The following is a 26,095-nucleotide window of genomic DNA, read 5'->3' on the forward strand; positions in this document are numbered from 1 at the left end:
CAGGATTCAGTTGTGTAGTTGATCACATATACACCGGGCAGGTGTGAACTGTGTATCCTAAAGACTAAGGAAGTGCAGGTAGGGTGAAGAGAGGGGCCAGTATCAAGCATAAAGGAATGTCAAGGTGTGATGACTGGCATTTGCAAGAACTCCTGGATGGCCATTATATTGATGAGCTCTGTGACATACATACCGGTTCATCCTCACTGCAATGATGGGGAAGAACTTGCTAAGTATCTGCAGTGAGTTCTCCATTTTTACTCTATCCCCTCTCTTCTCACAGGCCGGACCCAAAGTTGGATGTGGGACTCATGAAATTTGACAGCTGGACGACCCATTTGTTGCTGTTTTTACCTGTGTCTTATGTGGGTTCTTGTGTGGCTGTTCTTTAATGTTTTATATATTGGTGCTTTGTCTTCCTCAACCAGAACAAAAGCTCCTTGAGGACAAGGAACTGTAACACATGTGTATTTGTCTCTGTTATCCATCCCTAGAACCAGCATACAGCTGAACTTCCAGTGGGTACAGGGCAAATATTTGCTTGGAATGATTATAAAAAGGATGGCTGCATTTTTGATGATCCTTTTTTAAGCTTTTGCAAATTACAAAAATAGTCAAAGCTGGATACATTTACTTAAAATGACAATGTACACTTTAAAGCACCAAAAGGGTATTAGTGGAAAGCATAGCATTCGAAAAGACTGCAAAATTGAATATTCCATGGCCATGGATGTGCCCTGTCTAGAAAAAGTGGGACACCCTGCTGGATTTTGGAAAATGCAGGTATGGTGAGTATGCATCAGCAATGCATGGCTGTTGCCTGAAGTTCTAGTCACAGCTCAGGGACACCTCTCAGACCGCTTTGAGTATTTACATTCAGCCCGATTCTCCCCTCTGACTCACAGGCCGCAGCAACTCACTGGGAGGCACAGGAAGCAGAGAAGCCTCCCTTCCCCCACCAGAAATCCTGGGAACTCGAGAATGGATCGCCCCTCCCCCCTCCCATATCTAAGAGGGTTTCCCTCTGAGAGTTTCTGGCAGCTGACCTCCAGCCTCTGGGTTGGCGAATCTGACTGCTTCTGAACCACATAAAAAGGGCAAGTGCATTCATTATTATTATATTATTATACAATGTATAATATATAATGGCGATTACGCTGTCAGCAGCCAGAGTCTCTGACCACAGATCAGAGGCTGGGGTGACATAAATCCACCTAGCCACGTCTTCAGAGGTTCCGTGTGAAGGTGAGAGGATCCAGCTCTGTCTATAACCGGGCTATGGGTGAAGAGTTTTTCCACAGGCAACTTTGCAGGGGGATGTTGAGGGTAAGAGGAGGATCTGGGCAAACAGTAACGTATCTGGGGCGTGACCCAAGAAGTTCTCTAGTGCATCCTCTGAGCCATGCTGAGGGCTCTCATTTTGCCCATGACCAGGGCAGTGGTGACCAGTGGCCCAGAGGCCCGGAAAAGAGCTACCCTGCAGCCTGTGCCGTCTCAGGTCAGATTCCATACTGAAGACCTGGCTTTCACTTTCTGCCCTCCACTCCTTGCCTCCTGTCTTTGTCCCGGCTTTACCCACGTCCCCTTCCTGTTCTGGGGTCAGAGGATCACCGGCTACCCGACTGTGGCTGAAATGGCTCCTGGGCCGCGAGCAAGCAGCAAACTCCCGGGGAAAGAAGGGGCTCTCTTCTTCCTTTAGGGAGAGGGCCACGTGCTGAGTTGTGGAAGCCAGGAGGCTGCCTCTGGAGGGGGCCGTGTGCCTACACCCTCTTCTTCTGGGAGGGGCCAGGCCAGCAGGCCTGGGCTGAGAAGCCCACCCCGTCTCTCCCTTTCTGTTACTGTGCTCCCAGAACAACTCCGGGGAGTTTACCAAGCGCTTTTTAGAATGGAAATAGCAAGGGCTTAGAACCGTCTCGCCTGACATTTGCAAAGAGGTCGTTTACCGACGAGGCCTACGCTGCCCCATCCCATTATACTGTCCCCCCAACTCCGTGAGCCAAACGCCCCAGGAAGCCCACAGCAGAAAAAGCTCTGGAGAGTAGCAATAACGAACCAGAGTGTCACCGGAACACCTTTCTGGGGCCAGGGTAATGAGAATTATTCAAATGCAATCATAAAAATGAGGCCAGCCAGGCAGGCATGGGGAGGAGGGAAGGGTTTCTCAGAGGCAGCTCTGAGTTTCATAATTTCTGGGGAGTTCTCTTGGGGTCCGCAGAAAATTTCACCTCACTCCGGTCCCCTCAGCCCCGGATGTCTGTAACCGCTGCCTCGGTCGCTCGCTAAGAAGGACTTGGCGTGGGGGAGGGGGAAGGCGGAGGGTGCTCCCGGGTTCCCCGGGGTCCGCCGCGCTGGGCGTCTGAGGCAACCTCACGGTCGCAGGCGGCGGCCCCCGCGCCTTTTGCGACTCCGTCAGCGGGCGCAGGCCCGCCCCGACGCGGCCGAGGAGCCTCCAGCAGAGGGAGACACTCGGCGGCGGCTCGGCTGCGAAGCGGGCCGGCCCGGAGTGGGTGGGGTGGGGGGTGGGGAGAAGGGGGAGTGGGGAGAGGGGAGGTGTGCGAAGGGGGGGCTCCGGGGGGCGGGTCCCTGTGCCGCTGACGTCCCGAGCAGTGCTGGGAAGTATAGGCTGTGTTGTCACGCCGGTGTCAGTCTGATGAAGATTGGCATCAGGTAAGCTGTCATTCATTTCCATGTCAGAGACGCTTTTGCAGGCGGCGGCGGCGCGGCGGCGGCGGCGGCGGCGGCGCGGCTGCTGCTGCTGCTGCTGCTGCGGGCGGCTGCCTCAGAGCGCGTGTGTTTTATTCCAGTCCCCAAGCCAGAGTATTATTCATTGCGACAGGGCAAGGAGGAGAGAGGGAGAGAGGGAGGCAGCAGGGAGGAGAGAGAGGGAGGCAGCAGGGAGGAGGGAGGCAGCGAGCAGAGAGGGACGGCGGGAGCGTGCAGAGAGAAGCTGGGGAAGCGCCGGGAGAGCGCCGAGAGAAGCCGAGCGAGGGGCGGCGAGGCCGGGCGAGAGCGGCAGGGCCCGCCCGCGTCCCGGCCCGGCCCGCGCGCAGCCCCGCCGCCGCCGCCGCCGCCTCGCCGCGCTCGGGCCCGTGCCGGGCGCGCATTGTCCGCAGATGCCAGGGGCCGGGCTGCGGACGCCGATCGCCGCGGGCCCCGGACCTCGTAGCGGGAGGGCGGGGAGCAGTGCGCCGCGAGCCCCGGGGACCCGGGGACCGAGAGAATAGGGAGCCGCGCACCGGCCAAAGCTCCGGTGCAGGCGTCTTGGGGTTGGGAAAGGCGGACCGGCTACGGGGCCCCTTTCTCCCTACATCGGGAGACCTTCGGGCCGGCGTTCGCTCGGCGCCACCCGCCTGGAGCTGCCTTCGAGCGGCTGGAAGCGGGAGCGGCCCCACTCTGGGGCTGGGCGGCTGAAGTCTGGGAACCGAGTCCACGACCGGCCGGGCCTGGGGAGGCAGAGCGAGTGCGGGGTTTTCTGGAGGATCAGTGGGGACGGCTGAATACGATTGGAGTCAGGGAAGCCGGGACCCGAGAGGCCACGCTCAGGGACTCAAGCCCGAGAGGAGCGGGTTATAGGGTCCCCAGCTTTGCCTTGATTATTGGGGTGGGGGTCCTTGGAGAGGTGTGGGGGAGGCGTAGGGGCCGGTGGCGAGGCTTGGAATCCGGAGCCCTCCTGGCTGGAGAACTAGAAGATGAGTTCGTAAAAGAGGGGGACGGAGAGCGCCCGAGAGCAAGAGAACTGAGGGGGATGGGGCAGGGTCCCGAGTCGGCCGCGCAAAGTTTGCGTTTCTTTCGGCTTAGGCAAGGGGGCTCTCGCTGCTCCGAGCCCCCGGGAGGAAAGGAGAAAAGCGGGCCGCCCTTTCCGGGGAACCCTTCAGTACCGAGCCGGGGGTCCCCGCTCGGCGGGGAGACCCGGGCTGGGAAAGGGAGAGGGGTGTGGATCGGCCCTGCATTAGGGCTGGGCTGTAGGGCTAGGCTAGAGTTTGGGTTGTAGGATCCAAGCTGTCTTCAAAACCGGGATTGAAGGGCCACTGAGTAGTGCGCGCGCCGGCCAGAGCAGAGGGCTGGAGGTAGGAGCTGGGGGCCCGGAGTTCCATCTGACGCTGGAGTCGGAGGGACGGCTAGCATTTTTAGGATTGCGCCACGGGATCTTGACTGTTTCTTGGGGTCGAAGCTATTGGGATTTGGGGAGGGTGGCGCGTGCGGGTCCTGACGATCCGCGGGTAGGAAAGCATTTTAGGTAGGCGACGAAAGTAGTTGATTGGAGCCATGGTAGGAGAGCCCCGAATTTCTGCTGCATCTCTGGGAAAGCGGATCTGGAGGAGGAGAGGACTTTGCGAGCGCAGAACCGGGTCCTAGGAGGCAGATTCCCGGAAGCAGACAGATCAAAGGGACGTCCCGAAGGAAGCGACAGGGCAGATCGCTGGGTGCGGAGTGGACTCCAGGACCGACCCTGGAGAATCAGCGGGCTCTGGAGCCACTTGGGGTGCGCGGGCGCGGCGCCGCGCGGCGGAGCGGGGGTGGCCGGCCGACAGCGGCCGCAGCCTGCGGTCGGCAGGGGTGGGGGCAGCGTCAGTCCCCGAGCGCCACTCCGGGCCGGAGGAGCCAGGGCTACGGCCCTGGGCAGAGCGGGCTCGAACTTGGACGCCAGGATCCGAGCCTCTGCCTCTTCGCCTGCAAGCGGTGCCTGGGCGTCCCTGGCCCAGCCGGGGAGCCCACGAGCGTGGCCACCGGTGCGATGTTCCGCCCGGGGAGGGAGGAAGCTCAGAGCCCTTTGCCCTCACCCCACTTTTCCTGGGACGTCTCCAGGGTATTGACTTTTTGAGTTTCAAAAGCTACCCAACTGTTGGAAGCCAAAAGCTTCGCATGTTAGGGAGATCTACAGTCCTTCTCCACAAATCGAGAAAATGATGGTGTCCAAACACAACACGACGAAGCCAGCCCCGGTCCCTGGCCCTCCTGCGCACTCTGCCATTCCGGCCTTCTCAAGCCCCACAACCTTGGTGGAAGTTGGGGGCGGGGGTGTCTCTCGCCTCTGGACTCGTCATTTCCGTCCAGAGTTGCACCCCCGTGGCTCCGGCCTGGCTCGGGGTACGTGGCGAGGTGGGGAGAGGTCCCCACCCAGGAGGTGATCAACTAGGGAGAGCGTGTGTTAGGGGTGGAATGGAGGAGGATTTGAAATTTCCTGCTTGCAGTCTTAGGCCCATCCTCCCAGCCCTCGCACCCCATTAAATGACACAGAAGACGCGCGACCCCCGAGTGGCCGCGGCGGCCCGGGGCGCGGCGACCGGCGCAGCGGCCCGAGCTCCCAGGCTGTTGTTTTGCAGGCTTGGAATTCGTGCGCGCGCTCGCTCCCGCCGAGAGCCCGGGGCAGGGGAGGGGGGAGGGAGCCGTGACCCCACTGAGGCTCCCCGGTCACCCCGCCTCCCCTTTGTGAGAGCGAAAAGGCATGAAAGCCGAGGGAGAAAGAGTAACTGCTCAGAATAAGGGGCTGGGGGTTACCAGGGAGAGATGGGCCCGGCCACCGCTCTCAGTAAAATGCCTCGTGCAAATTGCACCGAAGTGTACCCAACTTGAGACTGGCTGTTTTATGATCCTTTCTGTGAGTTTACTGCTCTCTGCTTTTAAGTCTATAGATCGCTTTAGGTTAATGAAAGTGCTGCTTTCAGAAGGCGCTTTTATTGTGCGGCAATGGCAAACCGGGTACCTCCCCTTTACTCTTCCAAAATGGACCTGTTTAGAAAAAGGGAGCTTGCAAGAGTTCCCACATGGACAGAGCTCGAGGGAGGACGTGGTGTGACAATGAAGATTCGTAGTAAAAGTCCCTGTCGGACTCATTCAGAAAGACAAGTTTGCCTCTGTTCCCAGTCCAGTTTCATCTGGCTTTCCTGTATTGCCTTTTGAGCTTTCGCTGGTTTAAAGGTTGCTTGGTGCCTCCCCCCCTCCCACCTCGGGACCCCGTTTCTCCCTTGCTTTAGATAGGCTTGACCCTGTTCAATTAAACCCAAACTGGATTTCAGGATTTCAGCCCCGTTGCCAATTCAAACTGCAACTAAAGTATTTACTCGAGCCCTGGTCGGGGAGGGGCTCAGATAAATGTGTTTAAATGGCCGGGAAGCCTCCAGAAGGAACAAGGCCGGCTATTTTCCAGTGCCTTTTCCTTTTTCCATCTATTTGGCACAAAAGGTGAGATGACAAGGTTTTTGACTAGGTCCTAACACAAAAACTGCAGTGGGGCTGTGCTGTGGCTCTGACCGCATGTCGTAACCATTTAAACTGTGGTTAGTTGTTCAAAGCTCAAAGCTTCTCCAAGCTGTGTTTCATTAACTCTACACCAGTTGCCTGGAAGTTCAGTAGCCATAAATTGTATAAACACATTTGAAGTAAGTTAGTGATGAAATAAGGAGAATTACTGTCTTGTGAGTGGAGGATCCTGGATTCATGGAGTTCTAGCTTAACTGGAAACATACCTCCTCTCCCTTGGCCTTGAAGTTTATGGGTGCACCAGAGTGTGTGTTAAATTTCTTTCTGCCATGTCCATCTTCAACCTAGAGCTGTAACTCATTAGAGACCAAGGCATGCCTCGAAAGCAAAAAGGCTGGGTTTTCAAAGGGTCTCTATTAGCCTGATTCAGGAACCAAACCAAACCGATCAACCTGACTTCCTTACTCTTCATGAATGTATCGCGCAGCATAAACAGCAGTAGAACAGGGGCAAATGAGATTTTGAAATGTTTGAAGCTTATTAATACTGTGTTGTTAGCAGTCGAATTTGTTTTTATTAAAGAAACAACCAATAAAATTTATAGGCTTCCAACATGTTGCAAGATTTCCTTGCAATTTATTTAGCCACCCCTTACTCCCCCCACACACCACCTTTCTCAAACCCTGTCTCCAATTTCAGACTTTTGTTCCCGATTTATTTAATCTGGAGCACATTTGCTAAATTAGTTCGAGGAGGGTGAGAAATGCTGTTATAAGTTTTCCCTTTTCCTGTGCTGTGTGGCACAAGGACTGCGATGCTGTGAGATATATATAAATGTGTGATGCAATTGCTGGAGGTGACGGCATGTGAAGCAAGGAGCCTGGATCCAGCAAAATGCAGATCCCAGCACGGAGAGGGTGAAAACGACATCGCAGAGGAAATGATTGGGAAAATGAAATCGGCCGCGAGCCCTTGCTAGCCTCCAGTCTAGCCAGCACGCCACGCTTTGTGTAAAACACTTCACATGAGATCTGTGACTTGTTGAAGACTGAATTCTATGGAGGAGCAGAATTTAGAGGGAGGAGTTGCATGTGCATGTGCTGGGCTCTCTCTACCCAGGCAGCATGGCCAGAGTGGTTGTGATGAGGATCTGTTAATTTAATTAAATCTAATACCTGGTGGGCAAGGGAGGAAGGAGGGAGGGAAGTGGTCAGGAGATAATGGTGGTTGGCAGGTCAGTGTGCTGAGCTAGTGTTTAGGCTAGAATCCAGGAGCCTGGCAGTTTTATGTCCTGTTACTACCCTGCCGCACAGTCCTGATCCCGGAGGGTCCCCTATCACACCCAGTCCTTGGCGGGCACGAGGAGTGTAGCACAACCTGTATCAAGCAGAGAGAGCATTCTACATAATAAAATGGGGGACAGAGGCTTTTCAGGGGCAAAGTCACATTTTTCTGTGTGTTTTCTTCCTTGCCTGGCTCTTTTTTCCTCGGCTATTATAGTTCTCGGACTTTGGTGTAGGATCTGAATTCTTGTTTTTCTTTACATCCCAGAATTTGAAAACCCTGCTGCGATTCCACAAACCACCTACGCTTTACCAAGAGGGGCAGTTAGGGCTGAATCAAGGGAATGGCCTGGTTCTTCCCTCGTGGTGGTGCCTGGGGTCGCCTTCATACCGCAAATGAACACAGATGATCACCTCTTAGAATGGCAGCCCCTAGCCTTTATGCCACCGGAAAGACCAGGCCAGAGCCCTGACCGGTGTGACATCTGGTCTGGCTGGGGGGATGGGGGCTGGTCTAGCCACAGCCTGAACCTCACTTGGCAGTCTCCATGCTAGCAGATCAAAGCAGATCCTGGACCAGGAAGCTCCTGAAGTTACACTGGCACGTCTACCAAAGCGTATAAGCGCGTGTAGACTCTTTTCTCTCAGTGCCTGAAAAGTTAGCCCTGATTCTGGAGATGTGGTTCCAGGACAACGCTTGTTTTTCCCTCTCCCTGATCCAGGTGGATTCCTTGGGAGGTGATTTTTTTTTTTTTCCCTCCACATATTCTTCCTAGCCAGTGTCAGGCAATACTTTAGTCTTGATTTTGGTTGGGAGTGGGCCAAGAGACACAGGCTAGGGACAGAAGGAGCAAACAGTTGGAGGGCACAGTTTTCCTACCAGAATTCTTCCAGGATCCCCAGTAGTGAGGCAGAACGAATCTTGGGCCAGCTCCGTCTATCTCACGCCGGGAAAGTGGAGCTTGGGAAGAGCTTGCTGCAAACGTGGTGTCTTCAGGGGAATCTGCTGTTTGCCTTGGATGCCTTGCCACAGGCCCTGCCTGCCTGGGTTTCTAATTACAAGAAGGCCGTTGCTGCTAAGACCTATCTCACTAAAAACACATCCCTGTGTGTAATAAGAAACCCTAAACCGCGTAGGATATTTTAAAACTGAAGCAATGAAGATTAGATTAAGTCTCCACCAAACAGCTTCGTTCTTGTATTATTTTTGGCTGGAATGTGGAGAAAAGCAGCTGGCCCTGGGGCCTGGAGCAGGCTCTGGAGGGTTCGGATGGGGCCAGAGTGGGTGGCGTAACTGTTAGTTCTGTGTTTAGTAGGAATGTGGCCAATTTCAGTGCTGCTCAGTCAAGGCAATGGGGGAGGGAGAAGGGAGGATGCAGGAGGTGGAGTGGGGGAGGGGCGAGATCTAGAGGGGTCACAAAATGGCTGTAGAGTCAGCAGGCCACCAAGGAGGCTTTTACACCCTCCCCACTTCATTGGGACCTAGTCTTAGTCTTTTGTGTTCAACTTGTGCTTCTCCTCCTACATCCATCCCATACCTAGTAAACCCAGCCACGTTCACCTGGCCTTTGGAGGCACCCTAATATTCGGGGTGCTTTCTAGAGCCCGGTCATCAAGCGTCAGGAGCCTGTGTCCCCTTCCCATGTTTGGGAGAGCAGCACGATTTTCATACATTCCTTTGTTCCTCCATTCTGCACATTTGTACTGAGTGTCTTCTATATGGCTGGCACAGTCTTAGGGATAGAGGCAATGGCAGCAGAAATAAGCCAAAGAAACACCGTCTCCATGACGTCTGTCCTTAAGGAGCTTGCTTGCTGTGGGGGTAGTGGAGAGTGTGGGCTTTAGCATCAGACAAGACTGCATTTTGGAGCCCAACTCTACTGCTTACTCATTGTATGGATTTAGACAAGTTTCTTAACATCTCTGACTGTTTCCCCACCTGTAAATTAAGTTGGGAAATGAAAGTGCATGGAGAGAACGCGTGAAGCACCTGGACAGGGTCTGGAACCGTGAGCTGTCCTCCCCCACCTTATTTTAGAGCTGATGATCCAGTTGGCAAATGATTCAGCATCCTCCTTCTTTTTCCTTTTTGCTTCCCTAGGACACAAAACTTGGGCCCTTTCACAGGTCACTGGCACCACCACCAAACGTGGCTAAGTGGCTGGTGGATATTGTGCCCTGATGCTGGCTGCTGTGTGCAGACCCGGCACCCCACCTCCACCCTCACCCTGGCAACAGCTCTGGTAGAAAGTAGATGCCTAGACCCTGAGGACAGTTGGAAGTGGTGAGGAGAGGAGACAGCACACATGGGCACACGACAGGCGATGTAGGGACACACAGAGGTGACATGACAGAAGGCACCAACCACTTGATAACCAAACGTGGCAAAAGCAAGTGGAATGGTGGAGTAAGCAGGACAGAGTGCCCTTAACCAGTGCTGGCTTCTGAAGGGAGGTGCGTTCTCTGCAGAGTGTTCATGGAGGGCTGAAACGTGAGACTCCCGGGTCACCATGCTCTCCTGGGGATTGCTGGGAGCAGCCTGAGCTAGAAGGAAGAGCTCAGCTCCTCTGCCTGTTCCAGGTGGCCAGAAGTGGTAGTCACTGCCCAGGACTACCACATAGGCCTTCTGGTTGTGGCAGCTTCTCTAGCACATTGAGGGACTTCTGTTGAAGTCAGTGGGTAGAGTTGTTTTTTTTTTTTTTTTTTTTTTTTTAGATTTCTTTATTTATTTGAGAGGTAGAGTTACAAAGAGAGGGTGGGAGAGACAGAGAGAGGTCTTCCATCAGCTGGTGCACTCCCCAGATGGCCACAACGGCGAAGCTGGGCCAATCCAAAGCCAGGAGCCAGGAGCTTCTTCTGGGCCTCCCACACAAGTGCAGCGGCCCAAGCACTAGGGCCATCTACTACTGCTTTTTCAGGCCATAGCAGAGAGCTGGAGCAGAAGAGGAGCAGCCATGACACAAACCAGCACCCATATGGAATGCCGGCACTACAGGCAGAGGCTTAAGCCTACTGTACCACAGGGCCAGCCCCAGTGGGTAGAACTTGAGCTCATGAGTTCATGCTTGAGGCAAACAAGTTCATTTTATTCCTGGCTACACCACTGCTGTCTTTCCTGATACCCTGCTTTTCCTAAGCACAGAGAGAAGACTACAGGCCCGCCCCTGGCCCTCTTCCCTCTCAGGGATGGTGAGCAGACCTTGTGGTAGGATGGTGGAGAGGATAAAGATGGGGATGTGGAGTCCTAGGATGGTGAATTCTATGCTGGACTTGGCTGCCGACTGGCTGTGCGACCTTTAACAAGTGGCTCACCGTCACTGAATGTCTGTGTCCTCACTTATCTAATGAGGGGCTTGAACTCACTCTCAGAGCTCTCCTTCAGCTCAAAGCTCAGAGGTTCTGTGTTTCCACCCACCTGGGTTGCTTCATGAATTGATCCTTGAGATAACCACTGTTGTGACAAACCCAAGCACAGCATCATAACAACATATAGGAGCTGCGAAGGCACAGACTGCCAGAGAATGGTCCCTGGGTTGCGCCTGGGTTGGAGGATCTTAATGTGCTGAGGGAGCTGACTTTGCCTCTCCTGAGGCTTTCCCTGGGCAAATGGATGTGTCTCAACCAAAGAGGCTGACTCTATGAGGCAACGCTTCCAGTCTGATGATTACCTGGCTTCTTCATGAAAAGCAGCATTTATCTTTTCCTAAAAATATTATTTGTTTTTATTGTATTTATTTGCTAGGGAGGGAGGGAGCGAAGAAGGGAAGGTGGGAGAGAGGGAGGGAGGGAGGGAGGAAGGGAGGGAGAGAGAGAGAGAGAGGGAGAGAGAGAGGGAGGGAGGGAGAGAGAGAGAGAGAGAGAGAGAGAGAGAGAGAGAGAGAGAAAGAGATAGAGATTGCATTGGCTGGTTCATTCCCCAAAATGACTGGAACATTTTGGGACAACTTGAAGCCAGGAGCCAGGAACTCAATGCAGGTCTCCCACCTGGGTGGCAGGGACCCAAGTACTTGAGCTATCACCTGCTGCCTTCCAGTGTGCACTTTGGTGGGAAGCCTGAATCAGGAGTCTAACTGAGTCTTGAACCCAGGCACTATGAAGTGGAATGTGGATATCTTATCTTGCATCTTAACCACTGAGCCAAATGACTTCCTTTAATGTTTTTGTTGTTGTTTCTGTTGTTGTTGAGACAGAGCAGAATTGGGGGAAGGAAAGGAAGAGAAGCTTAGAGTCTGAGTCTGGGTTCCGACCCTGGTTTTAAGACTACTAAGTAGTGTGTCCTTGGGCCCCTCACTTAGCCTCTCTGAGCCTCCATGTCCTTAACTTTGAAATGAGGGTAATAGTAACAGGAAGCACATGTAGGACTGTTGTGAAAAATGCAAAGAGAAATCTCTAAAAGTGGTTGGCACAAGGTCAGCTCATGGTGAACATGAGTTTTATTCCTGATAAAGCTCATTCTCATATGCCTGCCTTTGAACTTCTTGACTCTGCGAAGCAGACACCATGGGTATTGTAGCATCCTTTTACAGATAAGATAAACTGAGGCTCAGAGTGTAGCGCACATGGGTGATCCAAGGAGGGAGTGCTCACCATCCTGATAGACATGGAGAATTAAGCACGTTGGTGGTAGGGTCTGTCTAATTCCTGTTAGGTAAGAAGAGGGACAGTCTCCCTCATTCCAGAGTAGCACAACAGGTGTGTGGGAGAGTAGTGGGGAGCAAGCCCCAGCCTAGGGCTTCTTTTGTCTTTGGTCCATCAGAACACTGTCACTGTGCACTGCTCTATTCCATGACAAATATGGTGTGTTCCCTCCCCTTGAGTTGTTTCTGCCGTTTCTCAGGTGAGAATCTTCTGTGTAACTTGTAGCCTCTGGCTCAGGCCCAGGGGCAGGAGGGCACAAACTCGGAGAGCCAGGGTGTGTGCCCAGTGTCCCATGGTGACAGCTGCTTGTTCTCACTACCGTGCCCTCCCCAAGGATTCGTCCATCAGTCAGCAAGCGTGGCCTGAGCCCACTGTTTAATTAATACCCATTAGAGTGCCCTGGAGCCTGAGCGGCCTCATCCTTTAGAAGCCACGTGTTTTTCTTGGGCAGACGGAGCAAACACAAGGGAACTGAGAACAAGCAGTGTGACCTTGACGTAGCTCTTCACCTCTTAGGGCCTCAGCCTCCTCACCTTACCAGCAAGGAGGCTGCACCAGATGATCTGTATAGTCTCTTCCAGCTCTGTCATCCCATGAGGCTGTGGGCTCTCCAGGCTGAAATGTGAGGTTCAGTCCTTCGGGCTCCGTGCGTTTGGGGAAGGTGGTGGGACACTAGAGGTAGGTCTTGGTCCACCTGAAGTTAGGGCATGGGAACATGTGCATGTGATGGCAGTCAGGCCTCATTTATTTGGATGCAGGGGCTGGGAGGAACCTGGGACATAAATCAGGCGGGACAACCTGGTGGTGTGGGGGTTCAAGACCCCAGCTCCCCTCTGACCTAGGTAGCAAGGGTAGAGGGACCTCCTGGCCTCTCTCCTTTTCTGCCCCTCCCAACCCTGGGAGGAGACAGCTCTTCTTAGTAGGGCAGAGGTTTCCCTGGGCACTCTTGACTTGGGAGATCAGTTCTGGAGGCTAGCCCAGGAGCTCAGTGGGATCCTTCCAGGCTTCCCTGATGCCTGTTCCCAGAGAATCTGGCTTTCTCTCTTGCACCGGCATAGCTCCCCCTGGGAAGTTACCCCCATTCATCAGAGCCTCTCAGGGGCAATGCGATGGAGACTGCTAACTCCTGCTGACTTCCAGATTGTCAGGGAGGCCCTTTCCAGCTGGACATCTGGTCTCCTGGAATGCTTTTCAAAGTTGTTTCCACTGGGTTTGAAGAGAAGGATGGAAGGAGAATTCTGTTCCCAGGCGATTCTCTGGGGAGTACCCTTAGCTGCTGGCAGGAAGAGGGAACTTCCCCAGCATTCTTGCTGCACAGAGTCCTGGGGCTGGCACCCCTGGCCTGACTCGGGAGGGGCTGGACTCTGGAGAGGGAGAGGACAAGCTGCTATAGCCAGCGTGTGGAGAAAGGCAAGAGAAGGAAATTTCCTGAGCTCTGTGACTTCTGGGTGGCTTCTTCTACAAAGTCCACAGACAAGTGGAGGTTCCGTCCCTATGTGCTGACTTTGCAATGGGCTCCGAGCTGGCAGCTCTCACCACCATCTTATTGAATCCTCACTGCCGTCTCAAGTAGGAAACTGAGGCTCAGAGAGAATTTGCTCAAGGTCATGGTTATGTGTGGTTCTGGGTCCAGTGGTCTTTCTGGTTCCACTTGCTGCCTGCTCTAGAGAGTTGTGTGGTTTGGGAGAAGTTGCTGGGTTCCTTGTCTTCCCCATCTGAGACTACATGCTTCTGTGCTTCCTGTACATTAATCAGTGTAAGATAGGGATCTGGCTTGGGTGGGTCCTGGGTAAGGAGATTGTGCTGTGACAAGAAGGGTGACTGAGGCAGGCCAGTGGGGAACAAGCCAAAGGCCCAGCCTCGAGCCTTCACTCAGTCCTGTGCTCCCTGTGTGACCTTAAAAGCTGATCTCAGGTTCCTCATCGGTCAGCAGGTGTTGATAACACCTCGTGTCAGGGTGGAGGTGAATATCGAATGAGGTAACATATGTGGATGTTATATCCACGTTGTATAGACATAAGCAGAAGCATCTACACGGTGCCTAGCATGTCGTATGTGGGGGAGAAAGTTGGTTGGCACAGACTCATGTTTCTTGTTAATTTAGAATGAACACACACACAAACACACCCTCCCTCTAGCCCTCATAGTGTGATGGCAACCATCTTTAAGTGATTAATAGCTGGCAGAATGGTTTTCCAAGACTGCCCCATGGCTGTGGCATGAACGGTTGCCTCTGGGACCCCTGAATGCGCCATGGTTTTGCAGATACCAGCTCAGAGTCAGCCAGCCTGAACTGTGTGCCTACTGTGTGCCGGCGGTGGTTGTTCACTTTCAGGCTCCACTGTCTAACCCTACACAAAAGGCTTTTTGGGGCCTGCCTGGGCAGTGGGCGAGGGGTGGCCTGGCCTCAGCTTCTTCCAAGCCAGTAACAGTTGCTCAATGTATTTTTACTGAGCACCTCACATATATCAGAGTTTGTGGGGTTACTGGGGGTGTGACCACGAACCAGAGAGATGGGCTGACTCCGGCAGGGCTCACAGCCTGTAAGAGAGGAAGACACTCGTTGTGTAGGTGGTTATTAGTTAGACCGTGGAAAGAAGTGCAGGCAGCTGTGAGAGCAGATGGAGCATGACCTCCTCGGGGTTTCTTGGCGGGCATCCTCAAGGGTATGGGGTTCAGGCCCATGTGTGTAGGAAAAGTTGCAGTGAGCAAGGTCAGTTGCAGTGAGCAAGCATTCTGGTGGCCTGGCCTGGCCAAGCCTGACCTTGCCTGACCTCATGCTGAGTTTTGTCCCTCTGCTGAAGGCCAATCCTTCCATCTCTGAGTTAGGGTTAGGGTTAGGATTAGCGTTAGGGCTGGGAACTCTATTTCCATCCCAGGCAAGAGAGGAGAACAAGGTGAGAAGAAGATGCTGGGCACTCTATGGAGTTTGCTGTCCCTTGAGCTTTCCTTGTCCAGGCTGTGTCGTGGAGGGCAGTGGATGCTGCCCCATGGCTCTTCCCCATAGCACACCATCCTGTGCTGTTTGCAGGCATAGATTTCAGGAGGAGCCTTTAGGAAATGCAGGGAACCCATTCCCCATCCTTCCTGCAGCTCCAGGGTTGGGGGTCTCTGATGATGTTCACATTCAGGTCCTAATTGAGTGTGATTTCTAGGAGGTCCTCGTAGGCAGCGGCTGCAAGGTGGACAGAAATGATTTGGCCCTTTTTTCTCAGCACCACCCATGGGAAAGGATGCTTATTAGATCTGGCTGTTTCTCTTACAGGGTAGTGAGTCAACATGACGTTGTCTTTTGAGGGCTTGGGGCAGTGGCTGAGTGACCAAGGCCACATCTTCCCTCTGGTAACACTGAGGACCATTTGCCCCCCCCCCCCCCAGGCTGAAATCTGAGGGTACTCAAGTGCCTTAAGAGGAGTAGGATTTGGATACAAGGGATCTTCCAAAGGATAGGGCCCAGTACTGTGCCAGGGTGAGTTAAGACACCAACTGTGATGTAGGCATCCCGTATGAGTGCTGGTTCATGTCCTGGCTGTTCCACTTCCTATTGAGTTTCCTATGAATGTGGAGGATGGCCTGAGTGCTTGGGCCCCTACACTCACTTGGGAGACCCAGATGGAGTTCCAGGTTCCAGGTTTTGACCTGGCCCAGTCCTAGCTGTTGTGGCCATTTGGAAAGTCAGTGGACCAGTGGATGGAAGAGTCTCTGTCTGTAACTCAGCCTTTCAAATAAATAAGTAAATATTTAAAAAAACAAAAATGAAAATCTCATGGGAAATGTGTGTTGTGAAAGGACTGCACATAGATTTCAATTATTTTGCACCTGAATAAACTGATCTTTTAATTCCATCATTCCATGAACTTTTTGAGGTCCTCTCATCTAGCTTAAATGCATACTCCTATATAGTTTATATTTTAGAAATTCAACAAAGTTTTTTTTTTTTCATTTTATTTGAAAAGATAGGCAGAGACACATACACACACACACACACACAGCTCTTCTACCCATTGGTTCTCTCTCCAAATGCTTGCAGCAGTTGGAACTGGGCCAGGCTGAAGCCCAGAACTCAACTTGGTCTCCCATGGGGTGATAGGGACCCAAGTACTCAAGCCATCACCTGCTGCCCCCAGGAAACTGGAAGTGGGAGCAGATCAAAAACTTGAACCCAGGCACTCTGATATGGGATGGGGGTGTCTCCAACAGCGTCTGACCACTGCACCGAATGCCCACCCTCACCTCCCCTATACTTTAAAGCATCTCTGGCTACTTATAACATTTAATACAATGTAGATGCTGGATAAATAGTTACTATGTGTATTGTTTGGGCAATAAAGACAGGAAAATATGTTCAGTACAGACACCATTTTCTCTCTAATATTGTGGCTCTGTGTTTTATTGGTGAATATGGAAGAACAACTGTAACTCCTTCCCCAGATATCAGCATGGTTAACTCCCTTGTTTTTTCTGGATTTCCACCCCGATGCCAACCTGTCAGCAAGGCCTTCCCTGCAGGCCCTATCTAAAATCAAATCCCTTTTATTTCATCCTTGACTATCCCTACCCATCTTTGTTTTTCTCCGGAGCTATTATCAGATTTTGCCTCTTTTATTTTCTTTATTATAACCCAGAATAGTGCTCACCTGTAGTAAAAGCCCAGGCAGTGTTTGGGGAATGAGTGAATGAGCTAGTAAGGAAAGCTGGTCATTTGTGAAATGATGTAACATTCAAAGATGCTTTTTCCGGGGACGATGTTTGGCATTGAATGCCTGCATCCCATATGGGAGTGCTTGGGTTTGAGTCTTGGCTGTGCTTCCAGTTCCAGCTTCCTGCTAATGCACACCCCGAGAGGCTGCAGGAAATGGCTCAAGAATTTGGGTCCCTGCCACAGACATGGGAGTGTATTGAGTTCAGGATATGTGACTTCAGCCTCGCTCAGCCCCAGCTGGTCCTGGCATTTGGGGAGTGAACTAGTGAATGGAAGATTTGTCTGCCTGTCTCTCTTTCAAATAAAAAAATATTTTTTTAAAAGAGGTGCTTTTCCTCTTACTCTGAAATGGGCAACCTTCTCATTTAACAACTTAAAAAAACAGAAGCCTAGAGAGGATAAACCCCCTGTGGAAGGTCACACAGCACAGTCAGGATGGGAACCGAGGCCTCCCTGGATTCTCTCCAGGGAGAGTCTCTCTTTTCTGCATGACACAGCTCTTAGGGGAAGAGGGATTTGCACTGAGGGGCCTGGCTTCCTTAAATTCTACTCCTGAGGCCACACGGCCTGAGGGGCTATAATTTTGGGGCCATCTTGGGGGCTGCTGGTAAAAGGCAGCTCTAAGCCACTGATGGGCAAACATACACCTCTCCCCAGAGCTAGGAAGTGCAATGGATGAACCGGAAGTGATTGCTCATCTCTGAACTTGGTGCCAGTCTGCCTCACATGGGGATGCACAGAAGTATCAGATTCTGGCCTGCACTTCAGGAACGTCTAGTCTAGCTTCACCAATATCAATATTCACATTAAAATACTAATAACGGTAAACGTGTATGAAGTGTCTACCATATACCTGACACTGTTCTAAACACTGGATGCCTGTGAACTCACTGACCGCTCTGTGAAGACGATGCCATTCCTGTTTCACATTGAGTAACTGGAGGCATCAATCCACACAGCTAGTAAGTTGGGGACCTGGGATTTGAACCCGGGCTGTCTCTCACCTATCCACATCCTCCTGTTCATTAGGTTAAATAATATTCAGTACATGACTGCAGAGGCAGCATGAGGCAGTGGTGCGAGGTCAGGTGGCTTCCTGCATCAGCTGCTGTCTGAGCGAGAGGAGGGTTTGGGTAGCAGCAGAGGGGCTTTGCTTTCTTGGGTTTCTATCCTCGGTGGGGAGGGAGCCGTGGTTGAGAGCACGTGCTGAGGGACTTGAGGTGAGGATAGATATGTCCCTTCCTTGCTTAGTGCATGCATTTGAAGATGGTAGACGTGAGCAAGGCCATCCACCAGTGACCCAGCAAGGCTGAGAAGAGGACCTGGCCCTGGTTTGAACCCCCACTCCAATGGGAATAGTTCTCCATGGGCTTTGTGGTACAGGGACTCTGCCTAGTTTGGAGGAGGAGTTTTCTGGGTGAGATTCTCAGGAGCCATGCTTCTTCGATTTCTGGGCTTCTGAGAAGAACCTCTGAGACTGAGGCTGTTCCATCTGTAAAATGGGCTAGTAACCCTCCACTAGGTGGGTGTAGTGAGCATTTGATGGAGGCTTTCAATGTCTTAAAAGAATCTGGCTCATTTGGCTTCCCTATGGAGCACCTCCTCTCTTGTGTTTGCTGCCCTCAAGCCCCAGCTCAACCTAGACTGGCTGCTCTTGGTCTTCTGTTGCAGCTGAGACACAGAAAGGGGTTTTTGGTGTGTGAGCTGCCCTTTGGGGCTGGCTAGGGGTCAGGCCGAAAGCTACTCTAAGAGAACCAGTCATTGACAATGACCCTCAATTATGTTTGAATTCTGAAAATAGATTTCTTTTGGAGCCACAATGTGTAAGGAAGATACAGTCACAGGGTGGCCAACATTCTTGGTTTGCCCAGGACTATAATGATGTTAGCACTGAAAGTCAGCCCTTGGGTATCAGGTACCAGGGACAGCTGGCCACCCTATTAGGCAGTGGGGAGGGAGAGGAGGTTGTGAGGCTGGGGGATGTTGTACCCACTGAAGGCTGTCCTGGTGCTCCCTCCATTTAGCTTCTGGATCTTCCAGCAATGGTCAGAAATCAGTGGAAGGCCTGGTTAAAGCAAAAAAGCCTTTGTCTCAGGTAGATCAGAGTTCTAATCCCATCTGCTGTGTACTCCTCAGCTGGACTTTGACCAAGTGTCTTAGGGTCCTCGTTTGTGAACATGGGGACTGCATAACTGTCCTGGTGCTGTCGGGCACTCCAATGGCCTGTGGCATTTGAAGTATCTGGCACATAACAGGTGTTGCTCACAGGCTAAACCTCTGGGACAATTCCTTTTACTCTCAGTGTTCAGGATGGGATGGGGTATAGCCACTCTACTGGGAGAGGTTGGGCTAGGGTAAGGCTTTCCCAGATACTCCACATCAGCTGCTTCATGGTCATATCTGGGCCTGACAGCAACTTCATCCAGGCCCTGAGAAGGACCCTTGGGCTTTCTTGTGGAGAGAGAGAGAGCAAGACAGGTGACCTGCTACTGTCCCTGCCCTTGAGGCTTTGCTGATGACCACCCTTCTGGGGCTCTAAGTGTGTCCTCCCGTCTTCTTCACTTGACTTTCTGGGAAATAGGAAGGTTCATTTCTGTCGGGAATCCACCAGACTTGCAGGAGGGAGGGTGGAGAGCCCCTGGTTCACCCAGCCTTCTCTGAGGTGAGGGCCATGAGACCCAGGGACATGGTAATGCATCCAGGCTCACCCAGGGAACCTCCTGGTCCAATAGGCTGGGGAACTCCCTTCAACTCCAGGGGACGTGGCTAATGATGACTGCAGCATTCAACAAAGCTGTTTTTGACTATAGCTTGGCCACTCTGGAAATTGTTGGTGACAGTTAAAGTTCCTGGCCAGCTCCCCTCTCTCACTTTAGTCTACTTCTGGGCCACCTGTCCCCAGTGGAGGGTGACCTGTGCTTATGAGACATTGATTTTTTTTAATTAATTTTTTTGCATTGACTCTTTTTAACAGTCACACTGAATTAGGAAGAGAAACACCAGTTCTAAAGATATTCTAAAACTCACAACAAGAGATGATTTTTTTCCAGATCAACTATTTTCTTGAATTAGCAGTATAAGTGACCTCTATGATCCAGGGTCATTTCATTCACTAAGAATAGAGTGTTCATTAAGGGACACTATGGACAGGGAATGGTTACATCCTGAGCAGAGAGCATGAATGGGCTATGACTCTGAACCAAATGTGTTGTTTCTTGTGGATATTTCTTCTAATGCCTGAGGGTCCTACATTGCCTCAAGTATATTTTCAACCAACTTAGCACCCAAAACGGAAGGAGACAGAAGGAGGCAAGGCTTGATCTCTAAGTGCAAAAGCATAAAGTTTGAGTGGGGAGGCAATCATGAGAAATTACGTTATATCCTCTTGGTTTCATAACAATACAGGAAAGTGGTTATCACAAATTAGTATTAATATATTAATATTAATAGTGATCCTCCCAGAGGTGGGAGAGATCAAATGGGCTGCAGAGGAGACTTCATGGGAGACATGACGCTGTGTCCTTACGTGTTCTGGGAATGTGAGGATGTGTCTCCATTTTTACATTTGGCAAAGACTCAAACTGCATAGCTGGTAAGGTTGGATTGGAATCCAGGCCTATCTGCATCTAAACTTTTTCTAGAACCCTGTACCCCATGAGCCAGGCTTTGAAGGTTGTGTGGCATTGAATAGATGGAAAGATGGGAGCTATAAATGAGGGTGTGTGTGAGCAAAGGCACTTTTATGTGGTGGGGCACTGAGCCCACCAGCCGTCCTGGAGAGAAGAAAGGCGGCTTGCTCCTGAGACATCACAGCCCTAACCCCTTGTGAATAGAGGCTTGAGCCTCAGGAACTTGCACCTGCCCATTGCTGTTTCTTGTTCCCATCTTGGAATCTCTTCTCCCCGTACTTAGGAAGCCTCTCTCTTTTCCCTGGCCTTGGGTTGGAGGCTGGCATTTTCCAAGAAGCCCTAGGATGCCCTAGTGATAATAGTAGAAAGGACAACACCGTTTCTCTTCTGTGCAGTGCTCTGCGCTCCACATGGTCTTTTCACTGGAAACCCAAAACCAAACCATGAACAGAGTCAGCTGACAGTGGAGCAAGGTCCAGGACTCTAGGCCGCTCTTGCTCAGACCTCAGAGGATAGGCCAAATTCAAGTTCCTCAGGCAGCGACTCACTGTTCACCATTCTGTGTGCAGCACCTGGTATGTAGAAGGTGCTCAATAACATTCACTGAGTGGCTGCATTTTGTGAGTCTCTGATTCCAGTATCTCCGAAGAAAGCAAGCAGCACCCCTGGCCCTTCCCTCCTGGAGTGTGTTTGGGGTCCTCAGTCCCATAGCTATGTGCACGGTGACCCTGGGCCTCTGTCTGGGTTGAGGTTCTAGCACAGCCTATGCACCTTCACAGTGACTGAGTTTGAGCTTAGAATAAATTTAGTTTCATTTGCTTTGCTAGGTTCTTTGGATTCAAATTTAATTTCACATGAGAAATTGAATAGTTACATCCTACCTTTGCTTTTGTCGTTTTTTGGTGGCAAAATAGATGTAATAATTGCCATGCTAAAGCCATTTTTAGTGGTCAGTTCAGTGGCATTAATTATTTTCTTTTTTTTTCTTTTCTTTTCTTTTTTTTTTTATTTTTGACAGGCAGAGTGGACAGTGAGAGAGAGAGAGAGATAGAAAGGTCTTCCTTTGCCGTTGGTTCATCCTCCAATGGCCGCCGCGGCCGGCGCACAGCGCTGATCTGAAGCCAGGAGCCAGGTGCTTCTCCTGGTCTCCCATGGGGTGCAGGGCCCAAGCACTTGGGCCATCCTCCACTGCACTCCCTGGCCACAGCAGAGAGCTGGCCTGGAAGAGGGGCAACCGGGACAGGATCGGTGCCCCGACCGGGACTAGAACCCAGTGTGCCGGCGCCACAAGGCGGAGGATTAGCCTAGTGAGCTGCGGCGCCGGCCCAGTGGCATTAATTATTTTCACCATGTTGGGCAAATACCACCAATTTCCAAGATTTTTCATCTTCCCAAGCAGAAACTCTGCACCCATTAAGAAATGATTCCACATTCTAACCTCCCCTCAGCTGACAATCACCTCCACTCTACTTTCTGTCTCTGTGAATTTGACTCTTCTAGATAATTCATCTAAGTGGAACCAAGCATGCTTGTCCTTTTGTGTCTACTACTTCACTTAGCATAATATTTCTAAGGAACATCTGTGCTATAGCATGTATCAGAATTTGATTTCTTTCTATGGGTGAATAATAGTCTGTTGAATATACAAGTCATATTTTATTTATCTGTTCATCAGTTTATAGACCTTGGGTTGTTTCTACTTTTTGACTATTGTGAATAATGCTGTTATGAACATTGGTGTCCACATATCTACCTGAGTATGTTTTCATGGTTTTTTTTTCAAGATTAATTTATTTTATTAAAGGCAAAATTACACATAGAGAGAGAGAGAGAGAGAGAACCTGTTGGTTCACTCCTCAAATGGCTGCAATAGCCAGGGCTGGGCCAGGCTGAAGCCAGGAACCAGGAGCTTCATCTAGGTCTCCCATGTGGGTGGCAGGGACCCAAGCACTTGAGCCATTTCCACTGCTTTCCCAGGTGCATTAGCAAGAAGCTGGATTGGAAGTGGAGCAGCCAGGACATGGGCTGGCACCCAGATGGAATACTGCATCATAGTTGGCGGCTTGACCTGCTATACCACAATGCCAGTCCCCTGGAATTGATTTTTAAATTTTCTGTTCAGATTGTTCATTACTGGTGTCTAGAAATGCAATTGACTTGTGCATGTGCTCTTGTGTTCTGCAACTTTGCTGAATTTGTTATTTGTTCTAGTAGGTTTTTTTGTGTGTGGATTATTTGGGATTCTTCTAATAAGACAAATGGACATCTTGTCTTAGTCCTGATCTTAGAAAGAAAGCTCTCAGTCTTTTACCATTGAGGATGTTGGTAGCTGCCCTTTTGATAATTGGCCAATAAACATTCCTTGGAGCCTGGGTAGGAGGAGATGGGTCAGGGTAGAGCACTCATCTGCTTTACTACCCCAACAACAGACATCTTGTGATGGGGAATCCGATTTGGAGTCCTGTTTAGAGAAAATACTCTCCAATTAGAAAATGTATTTCATGGCAGCTCTAATCATACTATTAAAATGTCAGCTGAACTAAAATCCAAACATCTATTAAGCTCCTACTATGTTTCAGGAACTTTTATTACTTCATTTTATCCAACAACAGCCCTTAGAGACAATTTTTTTTTAATTATCACCACCCCTCATTTTAGAGGTAATTTTCAAGGAGAGAGCAAGAGCGAGAGCGAGAGTGAGAGAGAGAGAGAGAGAGAGAGAGACCCACCTTTCTTGTGGGGCACATCAAAACCTTCCCTGGGTTGGAGAAAGGGGGAAGACTTCCCCAAAGATACATGGTTACTTAAAAAATTTCATGGAAATGGAGTTAAAAGAGAAGTTTATTTAGGTAAAAAAAAATTTTTTAAAGATTTTATTTATTTATTTGAGAGGTAGAGTTACAGACAGTGAGAGGGAGAGAAAGGTCTTCCGTCCGCTGGTTCACTCCCCAGATGACCGCAACGGCTGGAGCTGCACCAATCCAGAGCCAGAGCCAGGAGCTTCTTCTGGTCTCCTACACAGGTGCAGGGGCCCAAGGACTTGGGCCATCTTCCACTGCTTTCCCAGGCCATAGCAGAGAGCTGGATTGGAAGAGGAGCAGCCTGGACTCGAACTGGCACCCATATGGGATGCCAGTGCTGCAGGCTGAGAATTAACCTGCTGTGCCACAGTGCTGGCCCCTTACAAAAAATTTTTAAGCTGTGCATGCAAGTGGCCTTCCGAAAGTTCATGGAAATGTGTATTATGAAAATTTGTTTGCACCAAAGTAATTTATCTTCGAATTTCATTTTCTGTGAACTTTATGAACTCCCATCATGCTGCCACCCTTCAGCCCATTTTTTAAAAAAGATTTATTTATTTATTGAAAGGCAGAGTTACACACACACACACACAGAGAGAGAGAGAGAGAGAGAGAGAGAGAGAGGAGAGAGGAGAGGAGAGATAGATAGAGAGAGAGAGAGAGCAAGCTTCCATCTGCTGGTTCACTCCCCACAGCCCGTTCTAATAGGGCACTGTTTCTAGAGCCTTTTGCCCTTTTGAAGAATCATTGCTACAGAGTCCATTATGACTAATGCCTAATGACATAATGACATATGACTAATGACAGCAGTGTGCAGTGCAAAAGGATCTAGAGCCACTGCAAACCACAGCTCCTTTTTTCTTTGTGATATTGCTGTTGCCAGATTAACTCTGGAGAGACGCGTGGTGCTGACTTTCTCAGAAGGGTCCAAGTGGGGACTTGTGGAGAAGGGGGAGCAGATTGTTTACAGCTCAAAGGCAGGCAGCTGGATCAGACAACTGTGTCCTACCCCCAAGTCTTGTACTGTTAACTTGGTAGTAATCAACACTCTTGGGGAGATTAGCTTTATCAGGTAACAGCAGCCACAAGTACCTGGATAATTCATAGCCAATGGTTGGTTTCTGCCTCAAATTTCCGGGTCACTGTAGCTGTGTGAGAACCTGCTCTGGACAGTGTTACAAGAGTCCACTATGCTCCCCTTCCTCTTGTTATAGAAGTGTGAGCATGAGCCTGGAACCGTTCCAGAGCCAGGGGGCAGCATCCTGAAGCAAAGCCCTCAGGTTTTCCAAGTCCTGGTGCGGGGTGTTAATCCCCGGCACAGACAGGACACCTGCAGATGTTGCTGCTGACGGTCGGAATGGAAGGCTCCTGTGCACAAAACGGCACATCCATTTGGGGCAGGAAAAGACTGCAGTTTTGCTCTCTTGATTGTTTACATCTACTTTCCTCGTCCTTTTGATCTCATTCACTGCCCTTTAGGCAACCAGAGGGCTATGGGTAGATTGAATTCCTGTTTATTCTTTGCTGCTCAGCACAGGGCTTGCTGAGTTTCTGCTGTTAGTGCCACCTATATGTTCTCAGGTCACATTAGGTCATCAGTGCATGATGAGAATTCCCTGGGCTGCAGACGGCTATGGGGCCAAATCCACTAACAGCTACTTCTACTGGAATTCTAAGAACATGCACAAAAGTGAACAAAACCATGGGGGAAGGGAATGCGGCCATTCCCCCAGCAATCAATTCTCTTTAGAGTAATTTCAGCAACACTGCAGCAGACACTGGGCCTAGAGCTCAAGATGCTACTTGGGATGCCCGCATCCCCTCTCAGAGTGCCCCAGCTCTGCTGCTTATTCCAACATCCTATTAGTGCAAACCCTGGGAGATTCAAGTACTTGGATTCCTACCGCCCACATGAGATATGTGGATTGAGCTTTTGGCTCTTGGCTTTGGTCTGGTACAGCCCCAGCTCTTGGGGGTATTTGGAGAGTGAGCCAGTGGATGGGAGCTTTCTCTCTCTCTCAGTCTGCCTCTACCAAACCAAACCAAACAAAACAAAAAACCCAAAAAGCTCAGCAGGTTTTTGTTGTCTCAATTCAGTTTGAGAAATATCCGTGTGCTAATTTCCACAAGATACAGTTCTTCCCTCAAAGAGATCAGAAACTGCTTGGCTACTCAACTGGCTCAAACGCCTTTCATCGCGTATTTCTCTGTTATTCCAGGCCACTTCCTTCCACCCTCCTCCCACCTGTCCCTGTCAACTCCCATGTGTTTTTCTGTCTTCCAGCCTTGAAATCTTGGGTTCCTTTCCCCTTCCCTTCCCATTCCTTCATAGATGTTTCTGTGTGTCCAGGACAGTCTAGCCTTACGTGTGCTGCCCCAGTGTGATGGTCAAGAACTCCTTCTCACTTCGCAAGTGTCCGAGCTTGGGCAATAAATTCAATGGCCAGCCAGTCTATAACCTTCCAGAGGTCAAGCCTGTCTGCTTCTGTGCCTGGCATGCCACCAAATTGCAAGCTCAGGCACTGTCATCTCCTGCTGGATTGCTACTATTACCTTTTCTCTGCTGGCCTGCTTTGTGCCTCCCACCTCCAAACCATTTGGCAAACCACAACATGATTCTCTCAAAATACAGCACTCCACTGCCTGCTCTCTTGGTTCCTTGCTGCTGATGGGATTTGATTCAAACATCTTAGTCTGGCACTTAAGGACCTTCACGACCCAGGCTCTGCCTTTGGTTTCTCAGCATGAAATCTCATTTCTTCTCTAATTGGTGGATGTACTGTCCCCTGGCCCTGCCCTGTGATGGCCACCTGTGAACATTTGCTCACCAAGGTCCACATA

The 26,095-nt window shown here is 50.8% G+C and overlaps 1 protein-coding gene across 4 annotated transcripts in view; it reads left to right on the plus strand.

Moving 5' to 3' along the window:
* Window positions 1–2,591: 2,591 nt before the first annotated feature.
* PKNOX2 (PBX/knotted 1 homeobox 2) overlaps window positions 2,592–26,095 on the plus strand; it is a 268,446-nt gene continuing 244,942 nt past the window's right edge. For 3 of the 4 annotated variants that reach the window (XM_062197279.1, XM_062197278.1, XM_062197282.1), the window contains exon 1: window positions 2,592–2,667. The gene's annotated coding sequence lies outside the window, so the exon portion shown is untranslated. Of the gene's footprint in view, window positions 2,668–4,047; window positions 4,068–26,095 lie in introns of those variants that run through there. The other variant, XM_062197281.1, reaches the window with a different exon arrangement.

Source organism: Lepus europaeus, chromosome 7 (assembly GCF_033115175.1).
Source record: "Lepus europaeus isolate LE1 chromosome 7, mLepTim1.pri, whole genome shotgun sequence".
NCBI classification, from domain to species: domain Eukaryota; kingdom Metazoa; phylum Chordata; class Mammalia; order Lagomorpha; family Leporidae; genus Lepus; species Lepus europaeus.